We start from the raw sequence: 27,402 nt of genomic DNA on the forward strand, positions 1-27,402 counted from the left end.
GTGTCGAGAAAAGAAATATTTTAATTTTATTATCATTTTTTGAAGAATTAATTTTATAATATTTAAAATTGGAGGCGTCAGTTTAAGGTAGCTATCAATAATTTTAAAATGAATTTTTAATAAAAAGTTTTTGTTACAAAATAATTTTAATGCACTAATGTTTATTTTTGCAAATTATATGCAAGGGTTGGCTCAGTTGATTAAAGAGGGGAAAACTATCGTCTTGGTCACGGGTTCAAATCCCACGAGAGGAGAATTTATGATTATGCCTCCTGAGTCAGAGCATATCGCTTAAATACGGTTTACTTTGGTTCACGTGGTTTGCAGGCTATTGCGTGAACCCGTAGGGTTTACCCAGTGCGCACCCGAAGGGTAGCGACTGCGGGTTAACTACGATAAAAAAAATATAAAATAGTGGTTGTCAATTAACATATTTTAAAATTTTAAAATAACTTATGTAGAGTATTTATATTTATTTTTTCAAAGTTTAAAGTGCGAGATGTCGCCGTAAGGCGACGCCGGGTAATATTGAAATAAATTGTATATGAGAATTCAACTATTTTGAATATAACTATATAATTTTCATTTGTTAATAGTGTATATTTACCTTTTCACAATTAAGGTAACTTATGTAATTTTAAAACTTTTTACATCAAAATGTGTCGAGAAAAGATATATTTTAATTTTATTATCTTTTTTTGAAGAATTAATTTTATAATGTTTAAAATTATCAGTTTAAGGTGCATATCAATAATATTAAAATAAATTTTTAATAAAAAAATTTCCGTTAGCAAAATAATTTTAATGGACTAATATTTACTTTTGCAAATTATATACATCAAATATAACATAGTGGTTGTTAATTAAATTTTTTTAAAATAACTTATGTAGAGTATTTACATATATTTTTTCAAAGTTTAAAGTGCTAAGTGTCTCCGTAAGGCGACGCGGAGTAATATTGAACTATAATTTATATCAGAATTTAACTATTTTGAATATAACTATATAATTTTTATTTGTCTATAGTATATATTTATCTTTTGACAATAAAGATAATTTATGTAATTTTAAATTTTTTACATCAAACTGTGTCGAGAAAAGAAATATTTTAATTTTAATTTTTTTTTGAAGAATTAATTTTATAATGTTTAAAATTGGAGGTGTTAGTTTAAGGTGGCTATCGGTAATATTAAAATAATTTTTTAATAAAAAGTTTTCGTTGCAAAATAATTTTAATGCACTAATGTTGCAAATTGTAAACATTAAATAAAACATAGTGGTTGTCAATTAACATATTATAAAATAATTTATTTACAATAATCATATTTTTAATTTTTTCAAAGTTTAAAGTGCGAAGTGTAGCCGTAAGCGACGTCGAGTGATATTGAACTAAATTTTATATCAAATTTCAGTTATTTTGAATATAATTATATAATTTTATTTGTTTACAGTATATATTTATATTTTGACAATTAAAGTAATTTTATGTAATTTTAAATTTTTAGAGCAAATTGTCTCAAGAAAAAATATATTTTAATTTTATAATAATTTTTTTGAAGAAGTAATTTTATAATGTTTAAATTAGGAGGTGTGAGTGTAAGATGGCTATCAATATTATTAAAATGATTTTTTAATTAAAAAAATTATATTAGCAAAATAATCTTAATACATTAATGTTTAATTTTGTAAATTGTATACATCAAATATAACATAGTGTTTTGCAGGCTATTACGTGAGTCAAAGGAGTTTACCCAGTGCATAGCCAAGGGTAGCGGTTATGGGTTTTCTACGATAAACAAAATATAACATAATATTTGTCAATTAACATATTTTAAAATAACTTATATAAAGTATTTACATTATTTATTTTTTCAAAGTATTTTTTCAAAGTTCAAAGTGCGAGGGGTCGCCGTAAGGCGACGCCGAGTAATATTGAACTAAATTTATATCTAAATTTAATAAATATTAATTTTATTCGTGTAATAATTGACAAAAATTGATTTTGAGTTTATATGGTTAATGTGTTAAAACTGCGATCAACTGAAATAATCGAGTAAACAACATTTATAACCTATAAAAATTGCGTAAATAATATTTATCTACTGAAAAAATGAAATTTCAAAGATGTAATGAAAATAAGATATTAATACCTCTCTCGGTTGAATTATATATATATATATATATATTACTAATATAATATTTAATCCACTTTAAACTATTTTAAAAAATTAAATTTATTTTAAAACTTAAAATTTAACTATTTTAATTAATTGGTATTGAAGAAACTTATTTAATTCCTGACAAAGAAATTCAATCATAATTACTAATTCATAAACTATTATAACAAATATTGTTTTATTTCTAATAAAGACAACTAATTGATAAACTGTTATTAGTAATAATAATAGATATTATTCTATTAAGCTTTTAATAGAAAATTTTCAATATAATTGTATATGTATCTAAATTTACCTTAGCTTTCATCATATGTAGTTGAATTTTATATAATATAATCTTCTAAAATATATTATTTTACATAACCTATGAACCATGTATTTTAAAATTGTGTTTCTAATGGAATACTATACGTTTTAATTGATTAAATTATGTGTGAAGAAATTACTATTATTTCTATAATTTTGTCCACATAATAATTCTACTTTGGACACATAATTATGATGAATATTGCAATCTAAACTGTTCCAATAAATTAGTTATTTAAAATTCCACAACTTTTTGGAATAGACACATCTCCTCAACTTTTCTATTTTATTTTTTAATTTTGTAAAACTCTTCAACTATTTGGAGCAGACACATCTATTGAATTCTTTTCTTTATATACTAGCAACAATCATTTAATAATATCTCATATAATCAAATTATACCCATAAACAGTTAATTTTTGTGTTGTACATTTAGGGAGAATGGAACATGTTGAGTGTGTATGGCAATTTCCTCCTAATGGTTGAGTGAAGATCAATGTCCATAGTGAGTTTATTCAGAATGCTCTGTTGGATATATTTCAGATGTCATGTCTAATATGATTTGTATTTAGTTTTCAGAACTTAACAATAGGACAAATCAGGACTTACTGAAATCAGGACTTATTGGAAGTCAGAACTTCATATCAGAACTTAAGGTCATATCAGAATTTAAGTACGGGAGGACTTTCATATAAGGAAGGAAGCTGATTTACTATAGAAGATCGATACTAAAACAAAAGAAGATATGTATGGAAAGAGTTAGAAAACTGGAAGACTTGTAGAAGATATCTGATTGATATATTTTAGGAGACATAATTATATTCCATATCAATTAGAAGTTATCTTGTAACTGTGTACTATATAAACACAGACTTCGAGTTTATACTATATGTGTTATCATTATCGAGAAGATTATACATTGTAACCTAGCAGCTCTTAGTGATATTTGTTCATCACTGAGAGAGAACAGTTCCATTGTAACAAAGTTTATTATATTGAATATATTGGTTTACTGTTACTTGTGTTCAAGATCGATTTGATTTTAATAACACTGTATTCAACCCCCTTCTACAGTGTTGTGTGACCTAACAAGTGGTATCAGAGCTTATCTGTTAACACACATACAGTAAAGATCCAAACAATCATGTCTGAAGAAGTACAAACTCAAAAGACTCAAACCCACAGTCGATATGAGACTATTAGGGTTCCCATACTGAGACCTTCTGAGTATCCCATATGGAAAGTGAAGATGGCTATGTTTCTGGAAGCTACAGATCCATAATACCTTGACAGAATTAATGAAAGACCACATAAGCCTACCAAGCTCGCTGTTGTAGTTGCTGATCAACCAACAATGACCATACCAAAGGAGAAAGGTGAGTACACAGCTGAAGACATCTCATCTATTGCCAAGGATGCAAGGGTAAGACATTTGCTGCATAGTGCCATTGATAATGTCATGTCAAACAGGGTAATTAATTGCAAAACTGCAAAGGAGATATGCCTGAAACTGCTGAATTGAAGGTACCTCAAACAACATATGCCTTTCATACTGATGATATTACTGAGTTGAGATTATATCTTAAAACCATGTTTATTAGTTATAGAGATCAAACTTTAACATGTGAAAGATTAACTTCTGAAAATTTTACTTTTAAGAAAAGGAATGATTATTTATAAAAAGAGTTAGTTATGTTCCATCAAACTCAGAAAGAAAGAGATGATGCTTTTTATGTTAGAGATGAATTACTAAAATTGAATAAATCTCTAAATATTGAGTTAGAAAAGGAAAGAGAGATTATCAGAACTTGGACTAACTCTGGAAGAACAACTCTGTTAGTCCCTTAACAATGTAACAAGAATTACAGAAGGGGAATTGAATGGAATTCCTGAAACTTTTTCTTTAATAAAAATGTTCTAACTAAAATATATATATATATATATATATATAAGTGTGAATTGATTAGCAGAATGCGGAATAGTTACCTGAAATGAATCAAAACACAAGTAATTAAAAACAAGAGTCTTTAAAAACTTTCTGGTGGATTTGAATGGTTCCACCAGAGATATATAATATATATCGAGAGAACTCTGTGTGCAAAAAGCTCACAACTGCTTATAAAATGATAACTAAGAACGAGAGAAATGCTAAGAATACAGCTTACAAATATTTCTCTCTTGGTTGTTTAGTTCCTTGGTTCCTATTCTATTGCTGCTTCTTGGTTTATATATCGCCAAGATTACAAAGTAATAAGACAGGATAATAAAACAAAAACTATCAAGTCTAATACAATGCTATTTCATTACTCTATTCCAGCATCTTTGAATATCTTCATAATAGCATGGAAATGGCAATGCTTCTTTGTTCTCGAAAACCCAGTTGAATAAGCTACCACATTCCATTTGCATACACTCGACGCATGTGACTGTGTTGTCACTGTCAACAGATATTTGAATTCTTTATCCATCGGGTTTATGATCATCCGTCGAGTTATTGATCATCCGTCGGGTTGTTGATCATCCGTCGAATTCATTGTTGTTTATCCGTCGGGTAGCAATCAGGCACTTGACTCCATTTCATTTATGCAGAATTACAAGATATCATCTATGTACAATTAATCAACCTATTCTGCATATCTAGTTAAAGTCAACATGACTTAAGTACTACTACAGATTCTAAACAATGCGTATACAGAAATGTGCTACAGACTTATTGTTACATAAGCTACTCACTCGATGGATAATAAGTCATTATCCGTCGGGACTAAAATGAGTTATCCGTCGGGACTATAATCCTTATCCGTTGAGTGCTACATTTTCACTAAGAAAAATCTACCAAGGTGTTTTGTTCATAAAATCATCAAGTATACAACATATACACAACAAACTCAGAATTTGTTAAGTAGTGGAAACTGGAAAGAGGACTTAGGTTATGGAGATGATAAAGTGAAAAAGGAACTGAATAAATTGAGCCAATTGTTGTTAAATAGACTGCTAAGCCAAAGATAAATCCTGTTAAGTTTGTAGCTAAAACTGTAAAGTCTGATTCTGAAAAGATGAAAGAGTCTGTGACAGAAGTTAAGGATAAGTCAACTTCTGATAAATTAAAACATGATAAACCAGCTGAAGTCAACATAGGCTTAATGACAAAGAAGAAGCTTAAGCATAAGCTAAAAGAGATTAGGAATGTCAACAAGGTAAAGGAAGCTAGGAAAAATAGAAATGGAAAGGAAGGTGTGTATAAAAGCAATAATTATATGCCTGTTCCTAATGCTCCTAGAAAGAAATGTTATAACTGTGGAAACTCTAACCATCTTGCTTCTTTTTGCAGGAAAAATAAAAGTATAAACTCTTTACCTCCTAGATCAGGAGTTAAGAGTCAGTCTGTTAGGTTTAAGCCACAAAATCCTTGTTTTCATTGTGGTAGTTTATGACATTCCATTTATACTTGTAAGGAATACCATAGTTTGTACTATGATTATTATCAAATAAAACCTTCTTTGAAGAAAGTTACTTTAATTCCTTCTAGTGTAAAGTCTGATGCAAAGTCTGATATAAGTTCTGATAAACAGGATGTTAGCATAAACTCTGAAACTGAATCCGCTGCAAATACTAACAAACTTAAAAAGGCCAAAGGATCCAAGCAAGTCTGGGTCCTTTAAACTAACCATTAGTGGTCTTTGTGATTGCAGGGCAACAGGAAAAATATCCTAGTGCTGGACAGTGGATGTTCAGGACATATGACTGGAAATAAAGCCCTGCTATCAGACTTTATGGAGAAAGTTGGCCCATGAGTTTCTTATGGAGATGGCAACATGGGAAAAACTCTGGGATATGGCAATATCAATCTTGGGAATGTCATCATTGAAACAGTAGCTCTTGTCTCAGGACTTAAACACAATCTGCTAAGTGTGAGTCAAATCTGTGACAGAGGTTATCATGTGGATTTATTTGAAGAACACTGTGAAGTAGTAAGCAATTCAACATGCAAAGTGGTTCTGAAAGGTTACAGGCATGGTAACATTTATGAAGCCAGACTTTCAACAAGTTCTGATGATTCTGCAATTTGTCTGTTAAGTAGAGCATCAATTGAAGAAAGCTGGAATTGGCATAAAAGACTCTCTCATTTAAATTTCAACAACATAAATGAGCTTGTAAAGAAAGATCTTGTGAGAGGATTTCCAAAATCAGTATTTGCTCCTGATGGCCTTTGTGATTCATGTCAAAAGGCAAAACAAAGAAAATCTTCTTTCAAGAGCAAAACTGAATCCTCAATTCTTGAGCCTTATCACCTACTGCATATTGATCTAATTGGTCCAGTCAATGTCATGTCTATTACAAAGAAGAAATATGTTATGGTTATAGTGGATGAGTTCACAAGGTACACTTGGGTGTATTTCTTGCACAAGAAGAATGAAACTGCATCTACTCTAACTGATCATGTCAAACAGCTGGATAAGTTGGTCAAAGATTCTGTTATATTTATAAGAAGTGATAATGACACTGAGTTCAAGAATTCAACGATGGAAGAGTTCTGCAAAGAGCAAGGAATCAAACAGGAATTTTCTGCACCTGGAACTCCACAGCAAAATGGAGTTGTAGAATGAAAGGACATGACTCTCATTGAACCTACACGAACTATGCTTGATGAAGCAAAGCTACCAACCTATTTTTGGGATGAGGCTGTGCAGACTGCTTATTTTACACAGAATGCTACACTCATAAACAAGCATGAAAAAACACCATATGAGATGGTGAAGAAAAAGAAGTCAAATCTGAAATACTTTCATGTATTTGGATGTAAGTGTTTGTTCTTAAGACTCATCCTGAACAACTGTCAAAATTTGATCTAAAAGCTAATGAAGGAATTTTTGTTGGATATCCACTTTCCACAAAAGCCTTCAGAGTCTAGAATTTAAGAACAAGGGTTGTCATGGAATCTATCAATGTATATTTTGATGATAAGAAGATTACTGGACTTGAAGATTTCAATGATCATGATCAGCTGAGATTTGAAAATGAAGATTTAAATTCCGATTCTGTAAATTCTGATGACTTAAATCCTGATCCTTTAAGTTTTGACGGGTTAAGTTCTGATGTCATTGATATGTGGTAACAACTCCAAAGGAAAATGCACCTGTCCACGGGGAACAAGCTGAAGATCCTACCACAACTCAAGAATCAAGAAGCATCAGAACCTGTCACTGGCTCTTCAAGTTCTGATTCATCAAGTTCCGATGAGCCAAATTCTAATAATTCTGGAAACTCTGATTCTTCAAATCTTGAAAGAACCAACTCAAATTCTGAAATTTCAGAGAGCATAACTACAGGGGGAGCATCAGAAATGCTGATGGAGATAGCATGGATTATAGGGGAGGATCCAGTTCTAGAAATCAACTTCCATCTGCAAGGAAGTAGACCAAATCACATACACCTGACTTAATTATTGGAGATCCTGAAGCAGGTGTCAGAACTAGAACTGCAACATCAAATGAATGTCTCTATCATTCTTTTCTATCTCAGACTGAACCAAAGAAAGTGGAAGAAGCTCTTCAAGATGCTGATTGGGTGCAAGAAATGCAGGAAGAGTTAAATGAATTTGAAAGAAATAAATTCTGGACCCTAGTGCCAAGACCAAAGAACAGATCAGTTGTTGGCACAAAATGGGTGTTCAGAAACAAAAGTGACAGTGATGGCATAATTATAAGGAACAAAGCAAGGCTGGTTGCTAAAGGTACTCTCAACAGTAGGGTATTGATTATGATGAAACATTTGCACCAGTTGCTAGATTGGAAGCCATAAGAATCTTTTTGGCTTATGCTGCTCACAAAAAGTTTAAAGTCTTTCAAATGGATGTGAAAAGTATTTTTCTCAATGGAGAATTGGAAGAAGAGGTGTATGTTGAACAACCTCCATGCTTTATAGATTCAAAACTTCCAAATCATGTCTACAGGCTTAATAAATCACTTTATGGCCTTAAGCAAGCTCCAAGAGCATGGTATGAGACTTTAGCTCAATTCCTTCTGGAAAGTGGATTTCACAGAGGCATAATTGATAAAACATTGTTCTACCTCAACCATGGAAAGAACTTACTTTTGGTACAGATATATGTTGATGATATCAGATTTGGTTCTATAAATGCCAAACTCTGTGAAAGGTTTGCAAAACTAATGCAGTCAAGATATCAAATGAGTATGATGGGAGAACTTAGCTATTTTCTAGGACTTCAAGTCAAGCAAAATGAAGAAGGTACTTTTATATGTCAATCCAAGTACACCAGAAATTTACTCAATAAATTTGGAATGCAAGATTGTTCAACTGCATCCACTCCCATGGTCACTGCAACCAAGTTAGATAAAGATACTGGTTCATCAGTAGATGTTACTAACTCCAGAGGTATGATTGGCTCTTTACTCTATTTAACTGCTAGTATACCTGATATCATGTATGCTACCTGTCTTTGTGCAAGATTTCAGGCTGATCCAAGAGAACCTCATCTAATAGCTGTGAAAAGAATTTTCAAGTACCTCAAGGGTACAACTGATCTAGGATTGTGGTATCCTAGAGAATCAGATTTTAAGCTAATAGGTTACTCAGATGCAGATTTTGCAGGATGCAAAATAGACAGGAAAAGCACTAGTGGAAGCTTCCAATTTCTTGGAGGCAGATTAGTTTCTTGGTTTAGCAAGAAATAGAAATCAATTTCCACATCAACTGCAGAAGCATAATATATTACTGCAGGAAGCTGTTGTGCACATATTCTTTGGATGAAGAATCTGTTACTGGATTATGGGTTAGAATTTTCTAAAATACCTATTTACTGTGATAATCAAAGTGCTATTGCTATGATAGGTAATCCAGTTCAACACTCATGACAAAGCACATCAGCATTAGGTACCATTTCTTAAGGGAACATGTGATGGAAGGTACAGTGTGATTGCATTTTGTTCCAACAGATCAACAACTAGCAGATATCTTCAAAAAACCACTATGTGAAGCTACTTTTACAAGACTGGTAAATGAACCTGGAATGGTTTCAGGTTCTTTCTCTAAATCTGCTTAGTTTTTGTTCTCATGCATCAGACTTTATGATCAGTGTTTACAGATTGTCTTATCTTCATGTAATCTGTACTTAAATTGAAATACATTAAATACTGATTGTTATCTGATGTGGATCAATATACTCTGATAGTGACTTGAATGTTCAGTGACTATTCAATCCAATGAGGATTACTGTGCTAGATGCTGATCTAATAGTCTTTAACATACTAGAAATCCCATATTTGAATTAGTTGTTTATGTGGAAATTCATAAACACAAGCAAATTCTGATTTTGAGCTTAGTCAAATTTACTTTGTGTATCTTATTACTATGTCACAAACTAGATTCTTGCTTCTTATCTATCAAATTCTGATGTCAGTAAATCTTAAGGATGAACTAAATGCTGATAAGCCTCACTTATCTGAAGAAAAGAAAAGAAAATAAAAGAAAATGAAAGTCAGGTACTCCTTTGAGATCTAGAGTAAATATATGGAAGTGAAGACCCAAGTGCATTGCTGGTATTAAGTTATATGCATTAGAAAAGCAAATAAATTTTCTTGGTGACTTTTCACATTCTCTGATTACTGGAGAAATACTCTGATAATAGCATAAATTCTGATAGCAGTTGGACTCACTTACACTGAGAAGCCACTGTAAAAAAGAATTCTAAAAGATGCATAAAATGAGCACAAACAGTTGAGGTGAACTCATGCACAAATTTATCCTATAGTAGACTTCATTATTAATGATAGATTTTAAGCACTTTTCTTAGTTATGCCTTATTTCTAAGATGTACTGAAGTTTATCAGACTTTAATCTTTATCTGATATTTTTCTAAATACACACACTCTCACTCCATATGAATGATGAAAATTACTGTGGTGATTAAGTTGTTTTTGACAAACAGTTTAGTGTTATTTGCATAAATTCTGAGGACAAGTTCTGATGGAAGTTCTGATGATTAAATTCTGAAGAATCAAGTCAGTCTTTGTATGAAGAAGCACAGATACAAACATTCACTTTTTGAGTTGATAAGCCATATTCTGATGACTGTTAAAATCTGATAAAAGTTAAGTTATGATATTAAATCCTGATGGAAACTCTGATGCTTACGTGACATTATTCTTTACTTGACTTATTTGTGGTAAATACTGTAACGGTCATATTTAATCAGAATATAATTAGGTGAGATAAAAATAGTCATAATCATTTGGGCTAGTGGTAAACGTGTTTGTCTTGAAAAACTGCATGTGCACATTAATTATTGCTTATATCTCGTGCCCACTAACTCTGCTTTAACTATTTACTGGCTGACATGTGTACATGTGTCAGTTTTACTTCTAAAAAGGACTGTTGGGTGGAGAGAGTATATATATGGGAGTTAAAAGATTTTCTAATCTTTTATCTACTTTTCTATTTTTAATCTCTCTTATTCTCTCTCTCTAATATTCTGTGAAGCTTTTTTATACAGGACTTTTATCAAACACCTTGTGCACAATATATTTTCTCACTTGTTTCTTACAGAAATGGCACCAAAAGACATTATTTTCAATGGAGCGAAGTTTGTCCCCACCAATTACTTGGCCATTCTTAGCAAGGATGAAGCTCCATCGGAACTTCACTTTATTCAGGACTTCCTTGCTCACTTCGATATTGGGTATGCTTTGACCCAACCTGAAATAATCTCTGGAACTCAAGTGCTGGAGTTTTGGAAAAGTGGCGCATATGATGATGGTGGTGCTCATGGGTCCTCAAGTATCATCTTTTCAACAGGGGAGGATGAGCATGTAGTGACTTTGGCAACAATACGCCAAGCACTGCAGTTGCCTGAGAACTGAACTTATACAACTGTTGAGGAGCCAGTTCTTCAACAGCTAATGGCCAGTCTGGGGTATGAAAAGACATTGGCAAAGATGGGTCAATTGAAGAGATCCAATAAAAGGAGGGAATGGAGTTTCTTCTTTGACTGCATCACAAAGGCTTTTGCAAACAAATGTTCTAATTTTGATGCAGTCCCAATTCTCAGTCAACAAAACGGGTATGCTCTCATTAATCAAACTGATTTTGATTATGCAAGTGCTATTTTAGGCTTTATTGGGGATAGGATGACAAAAGATAGGAATACAGTTTACTTTGATAGATTCTGTCAGCTTATTTATAGTTTTTGTTATTCTGATAAGCCCCAATTAGCTAGTGAGTCCATTTCACCATTTAGACTAGGTAAAAGAACTTTTAATGACTTATTATCTACTGATAATAAGAAGGCTATGTTGAGACCCCTCCAAATTCCCTTTTCTGTCAAACAAGCCTTAATAAACTATGATCCAGTTATATACACTGCACTATATCCTGATGTCCAACTATCTGAACCTCAACCATCAGAACCTCCAACCACTACATAACCAACCACTTCTCAATCACAACCACACCCTACCATCAGGACATATTTCAAACCAACACAAACTTCTCAACCTCAACCATCAGCGCATACTATCAGACCTTCACCTTCTAGGCCAAAAAGGACAAAGTCTGTTCCTCAGCCTCCACAAAAGAGAAGAAAAATGATTCTCAGGGATGAATCTGATAGTGAAGAGGAAGCACAGGTTCATGCATCAGAACCTGTGACAATTGAAGCTGAGAATGTTACTTCTCAGAAAGAAACTGCAACTCAAAGTTCTGATACTTTGAAAAAAAAATAGATCAGTAAATTCTGCTGCTAAAGCAACTCCTTCATTGGCAAGAAGATTGAAGAAAATGAGGGCAAAGAGGTATAATGCTAAGCCTACATCTGAGGATACAACTGAAGCTGAGGAAGGAGATCAGGAATCTCTGATCTCAAAAGAGCCAATTATCATTGAATCTCGGCCACATACAGCTAAAGACCAAGACACTGTTCCTGATACATTGGTAACACCTCATGTCTCTCCTATTGAAGCTACAGATGATGCTGAAGAACAAGCTACCAATTCTGAAATAGATATTCACAATTTGAATATACCCAATGTTCTTTATCTGGAAGCTCCACCAACAGAAACTCAACAATCTCCAACTCATTCTCCTATCTTAAATGCTGATGCTCAAAATTTTGATAAAGTTGTTGCTGAATCTCCAGTTGCATCACACACTCTAGTGCTGTCAGAACATAATGAATCTTCTTCAAGTTCTTAACCAATGTTTCCGTTGATACTCTAGCTCCCATTCTGGGAAATGAAGCATTGGTTAAGAAGCTTGTGAAGCAAGCTACTCCTGTTCCTTGGGAGGATACTCACAGAGGTGTAGAGTGGACCAAGAAGTGGAATGAAATTGATTTCATTCCAAGCTCTAAAGTTCTGATAGATCACATTGCTAAAGCTGATGAGCTTGTGATAAATCTGATGTCAAGACACAGCTCAAGATCACTGCTCTATCTACCAAGAATATTCAAGGTCTACACTGTGCAACTCAAGAAAAGGTTGATAAGCTTCTAGAAAAAGCTGAAAAGCTAGAAATGAAGACTAAGCTTGACAAAAAGAGGTTTATCAGACCTATTTCTGAAAAGGTAGAAGCAATTGAGAAAACTCAAGAGAAGCAACATGCCCAAATTTTTGAGGTTCTGGCAAATCAAGCTTCTCAACATGCTCAATTGAATGATATTCAATCTTCAATAGAACTTCTTCTCTCACTCCTACTATCAGATGATGCCAAAAAGGGGGAGAAGATAGTTAAGTCCAAATGCTCAAATGATAAATTTCTGAAGAAGAAAGATGATGAAGCTGTTGACCAGGGAAACCCTAGCAAGGGTGGAGGTCAAGATCAAAGTAAAGGGCAGAGTAGCAAGGTTTCTTCAAGGAAACTAAGTACTGATGCAAGCAAATCTTCTACTCAAAAGAAGACAAGTTCTGAAGCTCTTAAACTCAAAATCTAATAACAAGTACTGAAACTCAAAATCTGATATCAAGTTCTGATGAGCAAAGTTTGACAATGCCTGATGTTCTGATACAAGGTGGAAGTCAAGATTCTCAAAAGTTCATGCAAACTCTGAAGCTCAAGGGAAAGTAGACTATTGTCTACTACAAGGATCCCAAGATTCAGACACTTGATGAAGAAATTGTTAGAAGATTGTTTCTGAAACATAATCCAGGAATGGATTTAGAAAATCTCAAGGAGGAAGAAGCTAGATTTAAAGATGAAAAGAAAAATCTAAATCCAAAAGCTTCTGTTGCAAAGAAACCTCCAAGGCCTAAGGAAAAAGGCATTGTGATCAAGGAGAAGTCATAAAGTGAGGCATCTAAAGCCAAGACTAGATCACAGACTGAGATTGATCCCAAAGACAAAAGGAAAGGAAAAGTTGATGAACCAACCAAGCCACTGGAGATGAAAATTCCTCAAATTCTGATAAAGCCAGTGTGCAAAATGGTTCAAAGTACTGATGATATTCTTGCTGAAGGTAAAGATGTTCAAACTCTGAAAAGAAAGAAGATTTTAAAGAATCAAAGACAACCTCTGACAAGGCTCAAGTTGTTCACAGTCAAGAACAACAAGCTATAACTGAAACAGAAAGTTCTAATAAAGTCATCAAGTCAACCTCTGATAGTTCTCAAGTTAATTTAGACAAAATGGAAGTAGCTGATAAAAAGAAACTTCTGTGGAAAAATGTTAAACCATCAGATAACGAATTTTGTCAACAATAAAAAAAATACACTTTCGTTCGAAAGGCTAAAGCAAAGCCAACTGCTATCTACTTTCATGACTATCGGGTTAAATGCTAGAGAACCAAGAGACAGGGCTGGACTAGGTTCTGATGAAGCAAAGATTAAAACAGGAGTTGAAGTTGCTACTAGGGATCCATTTCTATTGACTGAAAGACCTCTTGAAGATGTTACATAGAAATATCTTAATAAAGTTATATTTGTGCAAGTGGTACTGGATGTTCATAACAAGCACAATGTTAAGGAAAATCTGATTCTATTTCTTGAAGATGGAAGGACATATCAAATGATAGAATCAGATGTGCTAAACAAATCACTGAAAGAACTTCAATTCTTTCATTACCTTTTAGAGGTAAAGTTTGATATTACCAGGAGATGGTCAAAGTTCATATTGAAGACCATCAGAGATAAAGCAAGAATTTCTGGTTCAAGAGTTACAGAATTCGTTCCTAATATTGTTGAAGATGATGGAAGTAAAATTCCAATGAAGAAGAATTCTGCTAAGCTTGAAGAGATACTGAAAGAGAAATGTATGTGCTCTAATGAAGATTCTTCTCATCCTAGGGTAATAAGACTGAATGATGGTTTAGAAAGAAACCATATCTCTGCTTTAAGGACTGCAATCTACCAGATTGGAAGTCAGAATGAAGAGATGAAGCAAGTCAAGACTACACTCTCTCGAGTCCTGAGGATTAAAGAAGAAAAGCTGATATCACACTTTGTCAAGAATTATTATGGATTCAGATTGACTCAGTGAGATTGGTAAAAGCTACAAGGACTGTAAGTTGTAGATAGTTATCTAGTTAAACTCTTATTGTATTTGTACTTAAATGTTTTTGACATCATCAAATCTATTAACTTGTATATTTTTCATAATTTACAAGTTGGGGGAGATTGTTGGATATATTTGAGATGTCATGTCTAATATGATTTGTGTTTAGTTTTTAGAACTTAACAACAAGACAAATCAGGACTTACTGAAATCAGGACTTACTGGAAGTCAGAACTTCATATCATAACTTAAGGTCATATCAGAACTTAAGTGCGGGAGGACTTTCATATAAGGAAGGAAGCTGATTTACAGTAGAAGATTGCTACTAAAACAAAAGAAGACATGCATGGAAAGAGTTAGAAGACTGGAAGACTTGTAAAAGATATCTGATTGATATATTTTAGGAGACAAAATTATATTTCATATCAATTAGAAGTTATCTTGTAACAGTGTACTATATAAACACAAACTTCGGGTTTACACTATATGTGTTATCATTCTCGAGAAGATTATACATTGTAACCTAGAAGCTCTTATTGATATTTGTTCATCACTGAGAGAGAACAGTTTCATTGTAACAGAGTTTATTATATTGAATATATCTGTTTACTGTTGCTTGTGTTCAAGATCGATTTGATTGTAATTACACTGTATTCAACCCCCTTCTACAGTGTTGTGTGACCTAACATGCTCCTGAAGGCGATAATATAAATGGTATTGGTGTTGTTGTAAGAGACGCATGAGGTCATCTTCTCAGACTTACTTATGGCACAATTCCAGGACTTACAAATTTGAATAATGCATTATGGGCTATTTTATTAGGCATGTGCCGTGCATTCCAGGATTCTTACGAACGGGTTATCAATGAAACCGACAATATACAAGCATATCGGGAATGCAAATATTAGAAAGAAGAAGGGATTACACCACATTCCAGACATACTTTTAGACTTATTCTTTCAAGGCTTAGTGATAAGAATATCCATTATGAACTTATTTTGGTTCATCCTAATAGGAATGCAGTTGCACGTCGTTTGGCAACACTTGGACGACAGGATACGCATGACCTTCGAACATTTGATAGGCCTGTTGCAGATATACAGAATTTCCTAAACATGGATTTAGGTATTGGGCCAGAGCAAGCATGATATCAAGACTTTGAAGTTAATGATCCCGAACCAGCAAATGATGGTCAGGTTGTGCAAGTTTAAAAATCTTTTAATGTATGTGAATGTGATATATGTCGATCATGTAAGGAAGACATGTTTGTATATAGAATAAACTGCATTTGTAATTTTTGTTCAATGTATATATATCTTTTTATTCATCTACAGTAATCCAACATAAACAATCAATCATATTTGCATTTATTGCATTAAAGCGTTTATCACTGTCCTCCAAGTAGAACAATTACAATACATCATCACAGCATATCGACTACAACATAATTTATATATTTCGAGCATAATCATCTAATAATATGCGAAGCTTTCCACTTTCTTCAATCAACATATCAGCACGAGCATTAAAATTATTAAGATATTCTTTCCATCCATCTCCAAACTTTTCAAATGTACTTACCATTTCTTCTGTGTTATGTTTGAATTTTTTCTCATGACCATGTAGAGATGTGGACGTATCACCTAGGAATCTGCATGAATTCCCTGTATAAGAATGTGGAATTTCAGTACTACTTTGTGATGACTCTCCACGTTTTTTCCTTGATCCATTCTTCAGAGTATTTTCAATTTCGCTGTGAAATATTGAAACTGAGTCCATTCAATTTGTAATATAAAGCAATATAAATCATAATAACAGATAAACATCTGAATATTACTTGAACTATTCCTCAAGGCCAATAGAACGAACAAACAATTTAGATTGCCTATTTTCCATTGTAACATACATCTATAAGAAGAAAATATTTATTTCTTCCATGTCATTATTGAATTCTGCTCACGTTATAACCAAATTTTGCAACTCTTGCTTCGCTACATTCTTTATTCCTGACCATCTCTTCTTCTTTTCACTTCTTGAAGTCATTTTGTAATCTGTAGTATACATCTAAATGTTAAAAACACTTAAAGGTATATATACATGTGAGTATGTCTGGTAGTTTTTGGCAGTTCTTTTCTAATAAATTTAACAGTTACCATAATTTAGAATAACCGAATGGTAGTTATAAATTTGAATTTTTTTCCTATTTTCAATTGTCATGTTACTCTGATTTTGTGATGTGTCCTTAAGGAATATGCTGATTATCTCCTCATTCTGAGAAGATACTTTAAAAAAGGTTTACAAAAAACCATGTTACATGTGTTGGAGCATACTGTGCATATTCACATACTCATTCTTTTCCTCATGTTTAGAGATCGTCACTTCTACTGGGGATATGAATCAGGATCATTACATGTTTTTGGATTACTCATTCATCAACCTATGAATGCGGCTAAGGGTATGCATCATAGTTTCTCAGCATTAGAAATGTAATTCGCATGTGAATATGCATCCTATTATATGCATCCTACTATTTTTGACAATTATCTATTATTGTTGGATCTATTATATCTTGGAAATTATATTTAAATACTATCCGCTTTAATCTTTAGTAGCACAACATCATGAATTGGAGTGGATTTTTTAACATTACTCACATTTTTGTACTTCTTGAACATATCTATCAATATATTTTTCAAATTAGATAGAAAATAAAGAGGGACAATTTTTCACTTTATATGTAGTAATCATATATTCTCACAGAAAAAAGTGATGCATTTGCAAAAACAATATCTATATGTTGTAGTTTGACAATGTTTGTGATGTAGGTAACGTTAAATTGAATTTTCTAACTTTATAACTACTATGATCTACCTAAAAAAGATACGTGCCGACTAAAGAAAATTTTAAAAAAGATGTAGCAATCTCTTGAGATCGAATTTCAACCGAAAGTGATTTTCAAAAAAAAAGTTTGTACATTACAATATGCAAATCATTACAAACATACAGAGGTTTATGAGAAAAAAACAAAATTTATAGATAAGTATTAAAATGAAAAAAGTACAATTTACCCTGTGCATATGAGTCATCAACTTGAAAATATATTAAAACTATATATTAGTCTGCTATTGACAATAAAACGGCACTCCCTTAATAATATTAAGGATTCGGTTCAAGGTCTCATCACCAGCTTGAAAACTTAAGTCGCATATGCAAACACAAAATTACAACATCATTCAATGTAATTTAAAGCATAACCACATGGAACACGTTCAAATTGATACAAAGAGTATTCCAACAATATTAGAATATCAAAACTCATTCTCCAAACTACCTTGATACTGTAAAGTAGCAGAATCAGATCCTATAAAATATATGGAGGATAATTACTAATTGGGAGGATTGACTTCAATGTTAAAAGTTGGAATAACACTGTATTGCTGTAATGTGAAGCGCAGATTGTCATCTTCCTTTAAGTCAAGATCTTTGAATTTGCTCCATCCACGTGAAAATCTGGCAGCTATACCGTTTAGAACTATTTTTGTATCCCAAACTCCTTGGCCCGTTCTGAACTTCACCATGTCTCCGCTTTTACACATTTGATCTCGAAATCTTATAGTTCTAGGAATGTGCTGCACAACAGTTGAACATGTTAGCATAATTTGATCAGTCTTTTCCTGAACATAATACAACAAGGTATTTGAAATAGTTATATCATAGTCTTATATATTATTATTTACCGCTCCATGACATTTAGAGTTCAAGAGACATCCAGCCAATAATTTAGAAAACTGGAGATTCATTGCAACTTGTGCATCATGTGGATTGTTGTTTCCCATCAACTCCATATTGAGTTGACACATCCACAATTTTAACATTTTGTTCTAAGTACAGATATAAGACAATGTTAAAATCACGACCAGTGCCTATGTTAAAGGATCCTGCAAAGTAAATAAGGAAACAAAACATATGGCATGCCAATATCAACAGGTGAATTTGTAGCATTATCTTCAAAGAGAAAAAATTTGCCACTAGGCCTTCTCCTCCCATTACTTTCCGCTGTGGAACGTGTAATTTCCTTTCCTTCACACATAAAAATCCTTCCACAAAACTCACCATTCACATCAAAACTAAATAATATCATATCATTCTCCACAAGACCAAAATACTTAATCAGTTGTTTTAGCCCATAAATTATTCTTAATTTAGCATCGTATCTCACATCCCATAGAATCCCATTGATTACAATATGTTCAACACCAAGGAGCTTCTTTTCAGTCTCCTGGCCTAAAAATCTTGGGATTGTCTGTTACACTGTTAAAACATAAAAGAATTATTGATCATTTACTAAAAAGATACAAGAATATTTTAAAAAATAATAGGTTACTCACAAGATATCCAAGCTTCAAAGAGCCCTAAAATAATCTTATAAAATGATCTTCTTCCATTCCTATCCCCTGTTTGTTAATTATCCAATTTAAATTTATTAGTAAATATATTTGTATCTTCAAGGTATTAAAAAACTGACGTTTCAAATAAAGTGTTGCACCCTCATAGCAATATCAAAAGATTGTGAGATACCTTCTGTTTTCTCAGCTTCCACTTCTTTCTTTTTAAAAATAAAAAGTAGAACAATCTCTGGTAGCTCCTGAGCCATATTCATAGCTACAACATCACCTGCGCATATATCCAACTCCTTCAGAACTCCAGACCATCCTTTCCCAAACCAACACTTTTCTTCAACCAAATGGATGAGTAGATCCCATTTTCTGCAGCCATGCTTCAAACAGATCCTGGACAATCCTTTCCATCGCTTATACAAAATTTTCAAATGAGTAGGAAATTTTTTGCTCAATTGAGCACATTGAATATTAGATTTAAGATTAGTAACCCAATGTTTATACATATGAGGGAAATAATAAATGTATAAATACAGAGAGTGGTTACCATATTATCCAAGTCCTCCATTCTTGAGTATTGTCTCATCACCATCAAGGATTGTTCAGAATCAAGTCTTATAGCATTGTAGTGAATACAAGTAAGGTACCTCCCAGTAACATCATGATTACGACAATATATAAACTAATCCATCATCCAATTATTATAGTTCTCTTTATTGAAAAAAAATATTGGCTCAACTGAGGGATGTGTAATCGAAACAACCATATGGTTGAAACACTGGACTGAAAAGTTGCCATACCCATAATATTTAAAACAACAATAGAATACATCTTTAAATCATAAAATCTCATAAATTCTTGAAGGCTGCAGATTTTCTTTCGATACTTATCATAATTCGCATTCCAAACAATTGTCTTGCACTTTATGTACAACTGGGAATGTAGTTTACTCCGGAATTTATCAATAAAACTAGACTGAACCCTATGCAATTTTGGATAAATGATGCAGTCAGGTACAATATAAATTCAACTTCTTAATAACGTTCAAATACAATCAGTCAAACACTTACAAATGCTCCATCCTCATCTCTCTCCACATTTGCAGAAATAAAGCTGCCTAACGGTTTTCGTCCTCTACCTATATTTAACATTGATTAATCATGTATACCTAAATTTTTAATTCAGCTTCCAACAAGCAATGAAAAATATTGTATGACATATTTACCCATATCTCAGTCAACATTCCATGAGTCGTGCTTTCTCTTAAGTTCCTGAACATTTAAATTTAAAACTCAATCCAAAACAGTTCATGAAGAAAACTTAATAAAATCGTGAATAATCTACTATTAGAAATCTTAACAATTTGCTCTACAGAAGTACAAGCATCCAGCGGTGAACTAATTATATCAATTTGAAATCAAATCATTGTTTATATGACTCCGAACTAAAACATGCAATTAACATCAATACATGGAATACTCTTATACATACAAATGGAGCACTATATATACTGAAAATTTATATTTGAATGAAAATCAAAGTCTTAATCAAACTATTCACCTTGAACTTTACAACCAATTGACAACAACTAAAACATGGATGGATGGGTTACTAACCTCCAATTTTTTTTCATAATATTCTGATTTAGAGAGTTGGTTTCCGTGATTTGAAGTAGTAGCCATCGATCCTCTCTCCACGGAGCTCTGTTCTATGTTTTGTTGGCCATTAAAGGTATTGTTCAATAGGCCTAAACCCAATACTTTGTTAAAGATATGTTGGGTATGAATTACCTAATCTTAAAATATAAATTTAAATTATTTTAAATTAAATATTACAATATACATATTATTGAAATTTTGTAAAGTTTATTAAATTAAATTTTACAATTTACATATTGTTGAGATTATTTTAATTTTTTATTAATTAAATAAATTATTTTTAGATCATTTCCTTCATAAAATTATAATATACCTTAAAATTAATCTATGTCATATGAAAAAAAGTGAAACATGCGCTGATTTTATTACAAACAAAATTTAAAATTAGTTAATTATGTTTTTTTAAAAAAATTATGACAACACAACATATATCTTTCTAACATATGTGAAAAAGTATATTCGTGTAATTTTTTTCGTTAAAAGAGTAATGTTGTGTTAGTGTTCAACTGAAAAGTTACGTAAACATTTCTCTTTATATTATTTAATATTTTTTAAAAAATTAATTATATTTAGAACGCGTAGCGCGGGCAAAAATCCCTAGTTATAAGAATGTTTGAAGAGATTTAATGGATATTTTTATATCAGATTTTAAAGCACAATTATCTATTTAAGGATCTCGGGGTACAAGAAAATTTATCTACATATTTTGAAAATACAAGAGATCTCCTATAACTATCAGAAAATACTAGTTTTATTCTTAAATATTTGTATAGAATGTAATTTTTTTAGAGACACTGTGTCTGTTTTTCCCCATGATATTTTTTTCATTGAATTTTACTCTTTCAGGATTTTAACGAGATATTTTTTGTGAGTTATCTTTTTATACATTAAAAGCAATATTATATAATTTTTTGGAAATACTTGTTTGGTCTTCAATTAATTGATATCACCCCATCCCCCTCATTTCTTTATATTTATTTTTAACTGCTCGACACGCATTTTAAGGCGTATCAATGTATTCCTCATGTTTGCTAGCATTATGATTTTAAAATTACACTAATTACCCTTCCTTCCTCTTATAGTAAACTTTCATGTTATGTACTTTTTAGTCCATAAAATAATAAATTGATTATCCATTTTTAGGATGAGTCGATCCAAATAAAAAATACAATGTAATTTAACTATGATTTAAGGACTATCCATAACTGTTGGATCAACTCGTTTGATAACCGACAATTGTGATTTAAGAAAATCAATTTAATAACTTCCTCGATAACAATGTCTCACCTTAATTTGAAATTCATAGTTACACCATTCAAAAATAGATTTCAAAGCCCTCCATGGATTATCATCGCTGAAAAGATTATACAAACTAAATTTTTTCTTCCCAACAACAAAGCAAGTCTGTCGCTATTTTGTGTTTGTTGACAAGATAAAATGATTTTAAATGGACAAATCAGGTATGCCATCATCTCTGATAATCGAAAATCGATTTTTAATCTCAATCTCTCTTCGTGCACAAAGTTTGATTCACTTTTATCTGTTTTCCATTTTAAAGCCGGGAGCGGTTCTGCTTGACCATCGTCTCTTTCTTCCTCTCAAACCCTTACCATGTCATATAACAATGATGTATGTAAATATTTCTATTAGGAATTCTTGATGTAGATATTTTTATTTGATTTAATCTTTAATTTGTAAGAAGACAAAAATATATAACAGTGATTATATTCGTATTTATATATGTTTGATTTAATTATTTACATATGCTTTCTTTGTATCTTATTTTAAAATAGTTTTCATATTTTTTGATTCAATTGTAGTTATTATTCAAGAGTATATTTTTCAATCTCAGTGATCATAAGTTGGGTATATGGATCTACTTAATTAGGTAAAACATTTTTAGACACTAAGTAGTGATTTACTATCTATAGCCTCATGTCTCATCTGTTTCAAACATGACCTTTGTAGTTTTTTTATAGATATTTATAAATTTTATAATGCAAGTGTAAATGTACATGTTTGTTGATTATTTTCTCGATCAAATTTTATTGTCTCACTTTGTATTTTCTCAGATTTCTGTGTCCATATCTTCTCGAATGATTTTCAGTTATTTTTGTAATTAAATATGAATCATGCCTCTATTATTTTTGAACTACGTGTGTTGATTGTAATTGGTCGTGATTGTGGATAGACTCTTTGCATTTGAAATAGAAGTTTGCATATGTGTTTATATTTGTAGGTTTGTTTGTTTTCTTTCACCGGATCATTTTCTTTCTTGTGTATATTTTATTTTTCATTTTTGTTATTTTATTTGTTTTTCAGGTATACATTCATGTTACTTACTATTTTTACATTTATTTAAGGCCTTGATATGGCAAGGCAATGGAAGTAAAGGTTTAAGATTTAGATAACAACAGGATATGGCCTATCATGATATCCGTATTTCATCATTTACATGTTATTTTTTCTCTGCACAACAGGATATGACGTATCATGATAATGCCGGATATTGTTGCTCAAGAGTTGATGTTTGCCTGGACTGTTGACATTCGATGACCGTTGTAATTAAAGTTCTCGACACTTCCTTCATAGGTTTGTACATAATATTTTCCAATTCTGTCGAAGATTATTCGGTACCAAAATATAGTTTATTTTGTTTGGATCTATATTTATGTTGTACTACTAAATACGTCATACGAGTTTTTCTGTAGTTATGTGCTTACAAATTTCCGTGCCCAGGTTGGAATCTGGAATTTCTTGGAATATATCATTATTTTGAGTGTTATACTATTTAAAAAAGGCATATTATGGTTATAAAGATGAAGTAATGATTACCGTAAATATATTTTTAAGTTAGGCCTTTCATTCAAGTTTTTTTTTGCAGATAACGGTTCTTTTAAAATGGATAGCCAGTTGATATCTGGGAATAACGACGACCTTAAAAAGCGAGTCCAACAGATTATCAACTGGAAGTTCTTATCAATCTGGGTTTCATAATGTTATTTATGAAAGAAAAACCCGACGAAGCAAAATATGATTTTAGCCGAAAGGTGGTTGATATTCTTCGGGAGGAGAATGTGGATTTCAAAAGTTTTGATATTCTTTCTGATAAAGAAGTGAGACAAGGTCTTAAAGTTTACCCTCAGTTATACTACATTGTGGGTAAAATCATTGGTGGGTTTGATATTTTCTTGAAAATGCAAAAGAGTGGAGAGCTCACAAATGTCTTAGTTGAGAAAGGGCTTATTGAGAAACAAACTATTGAAGATCGTTATAGAATTTGATTACATCTTCTCTTATAATGCTCTTCATGAAGGATACACCAGATGCCTCAAGATGTGGTTTTAGCTCCAAAGTTGTCAATGCGCTGAATAAGGAAGGTGTGAAATTTAGGTCTTTTGATATTTTCTCTGACGAAGAAGTGGACAATGATTAATGACTTTCTCAAACTGGCTAACCATTCCACAGATTTACTACAAAGGTGAACTGAATAGAGGTTGTGATATGGTGATGGAGTTTTTTACTTTTCTACAAATAAAATTTATATAATTTTTTTTGTAGAGCCTTAAAAAGGTTGGAAAAGGCTTACGGGCAAGAGTCTTGGCCACTCTTAAAATGATATCCATAAATAATTAATCAATGAGGACTGTCAGTGCCAGATTAGTAAGTTGGTTGCTCAATAATCTTCATTTCTCTAATTTTTCAGAGTTTATATGAATACTATTGCAGAGTTTATACGCGTATTGTCAAAGTCTAATAAATACCATGCTCTGCAGATGTTTGTGTAGCCATATCTGCAGTTCCTACCGGTGCTCCTACCGATTTTCCGTCATATCAAGATGGGAAGACACGCAACTTTAATCTTATCAATGGCGGGGTTGCTGCTACCAATCCGGTGATATATATGTACTCGAGTACTATAATTTCTTGGAGTTAGTCAGGAGGCTATAACACAGATTTTCAACGAAATACTGAAAGGAAATTTCAAGTTTTTGGGTATCAAGCTAATATGTATGTGGATTGTTGTATATTGGATCTTGCTCCAGACTGCTACATAAATTCCCTTGAAATCAAACATACAAAGGCACGTCAAGGGCTGACATGCGTTTATAATCTTAAAAATGAGAAGAAAGCTGCTTTCGAGGAAATGACAAAGCTGATCCACAAGGCGCCAAATAATACATCAGCATATGAAAAATGATCATGTGAAATGGCTAGAAATGATATCAGTACCATTACAATTGGATCCATTAGGGACTTACCCATACAGATATAGAGCAACAATACTAATCGATGAGTAGAGAGATCGCTCTGATGCAGTAGATAAACTTAACAAATCCATATCTTTTAAGCCCGACCCAACCACAAGTATACTCTCTATCCTGTATAATCGAACATAGGTGAAGCTAACCATCGGCAGAAGTAAAGTCACAGAGACACAGATACACAATAACAACATTCTTGCCAATTTGTACAGAACTGTTTGTAGTCTACCCACCTATGTTTTCTGAAGAGCATCTAGATGAACATTGATAGTGGCAATACTGTTGAAGGAAAGTATGAACAAAATTATATATATTCTTTAACGGTGTTCCTTAAACAACAAGTTAGGCAGATCTTTGTGACACTAAATAAGTATTCTAAACGCAGAAATTTGTCTCTTGCGTGGTTGTTACTATTTTGTTAAGAATGAAGTGGTTGTTGTCCTTGCACACTTAAATGATTCACAGCTTCAGGTTACCAAAGGATGCCGACCAGCCGATGTCATTGCAGGTAATAATGTCTGCTGAGGATAAGTAATCCTACTTCTGCTATTGCTTATGCTCTGAATAAAAAGGCTACAAGAAAGAAAAGAATGTAATTATTTTTTATATATTGTCGTTTATTCTTAAAATGAAGAAAAGTTGTAGATGCATATGTTTACTATAAACATTATAATTTTTTTAACAAAAGCAGTAGAAAATGGTTTTAACCAAGATTTGTTTATTGGTATATTATAACATTATTAATTATTATAATAACCAAGAGAATAATTATCCCCTATTTAACCAACTGATCCAACAAAAAGAAAAGGTTTTCAATATTTAACTATATTTGCATGATTAGTGTTAGGAATATGTTGTGAACTTGATGATAAGTTAAATAAAACACCTTAGTAGATTTAACTTAGTGAATTTTGTAGCACTCGACGGATGATCTAATATAGTCCTGACGGATGAACTTTATAGTCCCGACGGATGACAAATTGACATCCATCGAGTGAGTAGCTTATGTAACAAATAAGTAATGTAGCACATTTCTGCAAGCAACAATGTGTAGACTCTGTAGGAGTATATAAGTCATGTTGACTACTAGTTGATGTACAGAATAGGGTGACTAATTGTAAATATAAGATGTCTTGTAATTCTGTATAAATGAAATGGAGTCAAGTGACAGAAAAGGCTCCCGACGGATGATCTACAAGACTCCCGACGGATGATCAACATAGTACCCGACGGATGACAACCATAGTCCCGACGGATGATCAAATTCAAATAGCTGTTGACAGTGACAACACAATCATATGCGTTGGGTGTTTGCAAAAGGAATGTGGCAGCCTGTTAAGCAGGATTTCGAGAGCAAAGAAGCATTACCATTTTCATGAAATTGTGAAGATATTCAAAGATGATGGAATAGAGTAGTGAAGCAACATGGAATTAGACTAGATATATTTTATTTTATTATCTTGTCTTATTGTCATGTAAACTTGATGATATATAAACCAAGTGTAGCAAGTAGAACAATTAACTATGCAAGCTTATTTTCAGAGAAACATATCAAGATATATTCTATAAGTATTTCTCTGAAGTTTAGTTGTTCAAACTTGTAAGCAGCTGTGAGCTATTCAAAACTTCACAGAGTTCTCAATTTGATATATATATATATATATATATCTGGTGGATACTTTCAAATCCACCAGAAAGTTTTAAAAACTTGTATTTTTATTACTTAGTGTTTTGATTTCTATCACTCTTTTATTCCGCACCATTGCTAATCAAACACTGTTATATTTATCAAGTTAGAACATTCTTTAAATTTAAAAAAGTAGCCAGAATTACATTCAACCCCCCTTCTGTAATTCTTGTTGTATTGTCAGGGAATAACAATTGGTATCAGAGCAAGCTCTTGAAGTACAAAGAGCGTAAAGATCACAACAAACAACAAGATGAACAAAAAGGATGTTGGAGTTAAAATTTCATTTCTGGACAAAGACAATTATCACCACTGGAAGGTGAAGATGCACCTACATCTTCTTTCTCAAGATGAGGCCTATATGGACTACATAGAGAGAGGTCCTCATGTACCAATGAGAGCTGCAACTGG

The sequence above is a fragment of the Apium graveolens genome, chromosome 10 (assembly GCF_009905375.1).
Source record: "Apium graveolens cultivar Ventura chromosome 10, ASM990537v1, whole genome shotgun sequence".
Lineage (NCBI taxonomy): Eukaryota > Viridiplantae > Streptophyta > Magnoliopsida > Apiales > Apiaceae > Apium > Apium graveolens.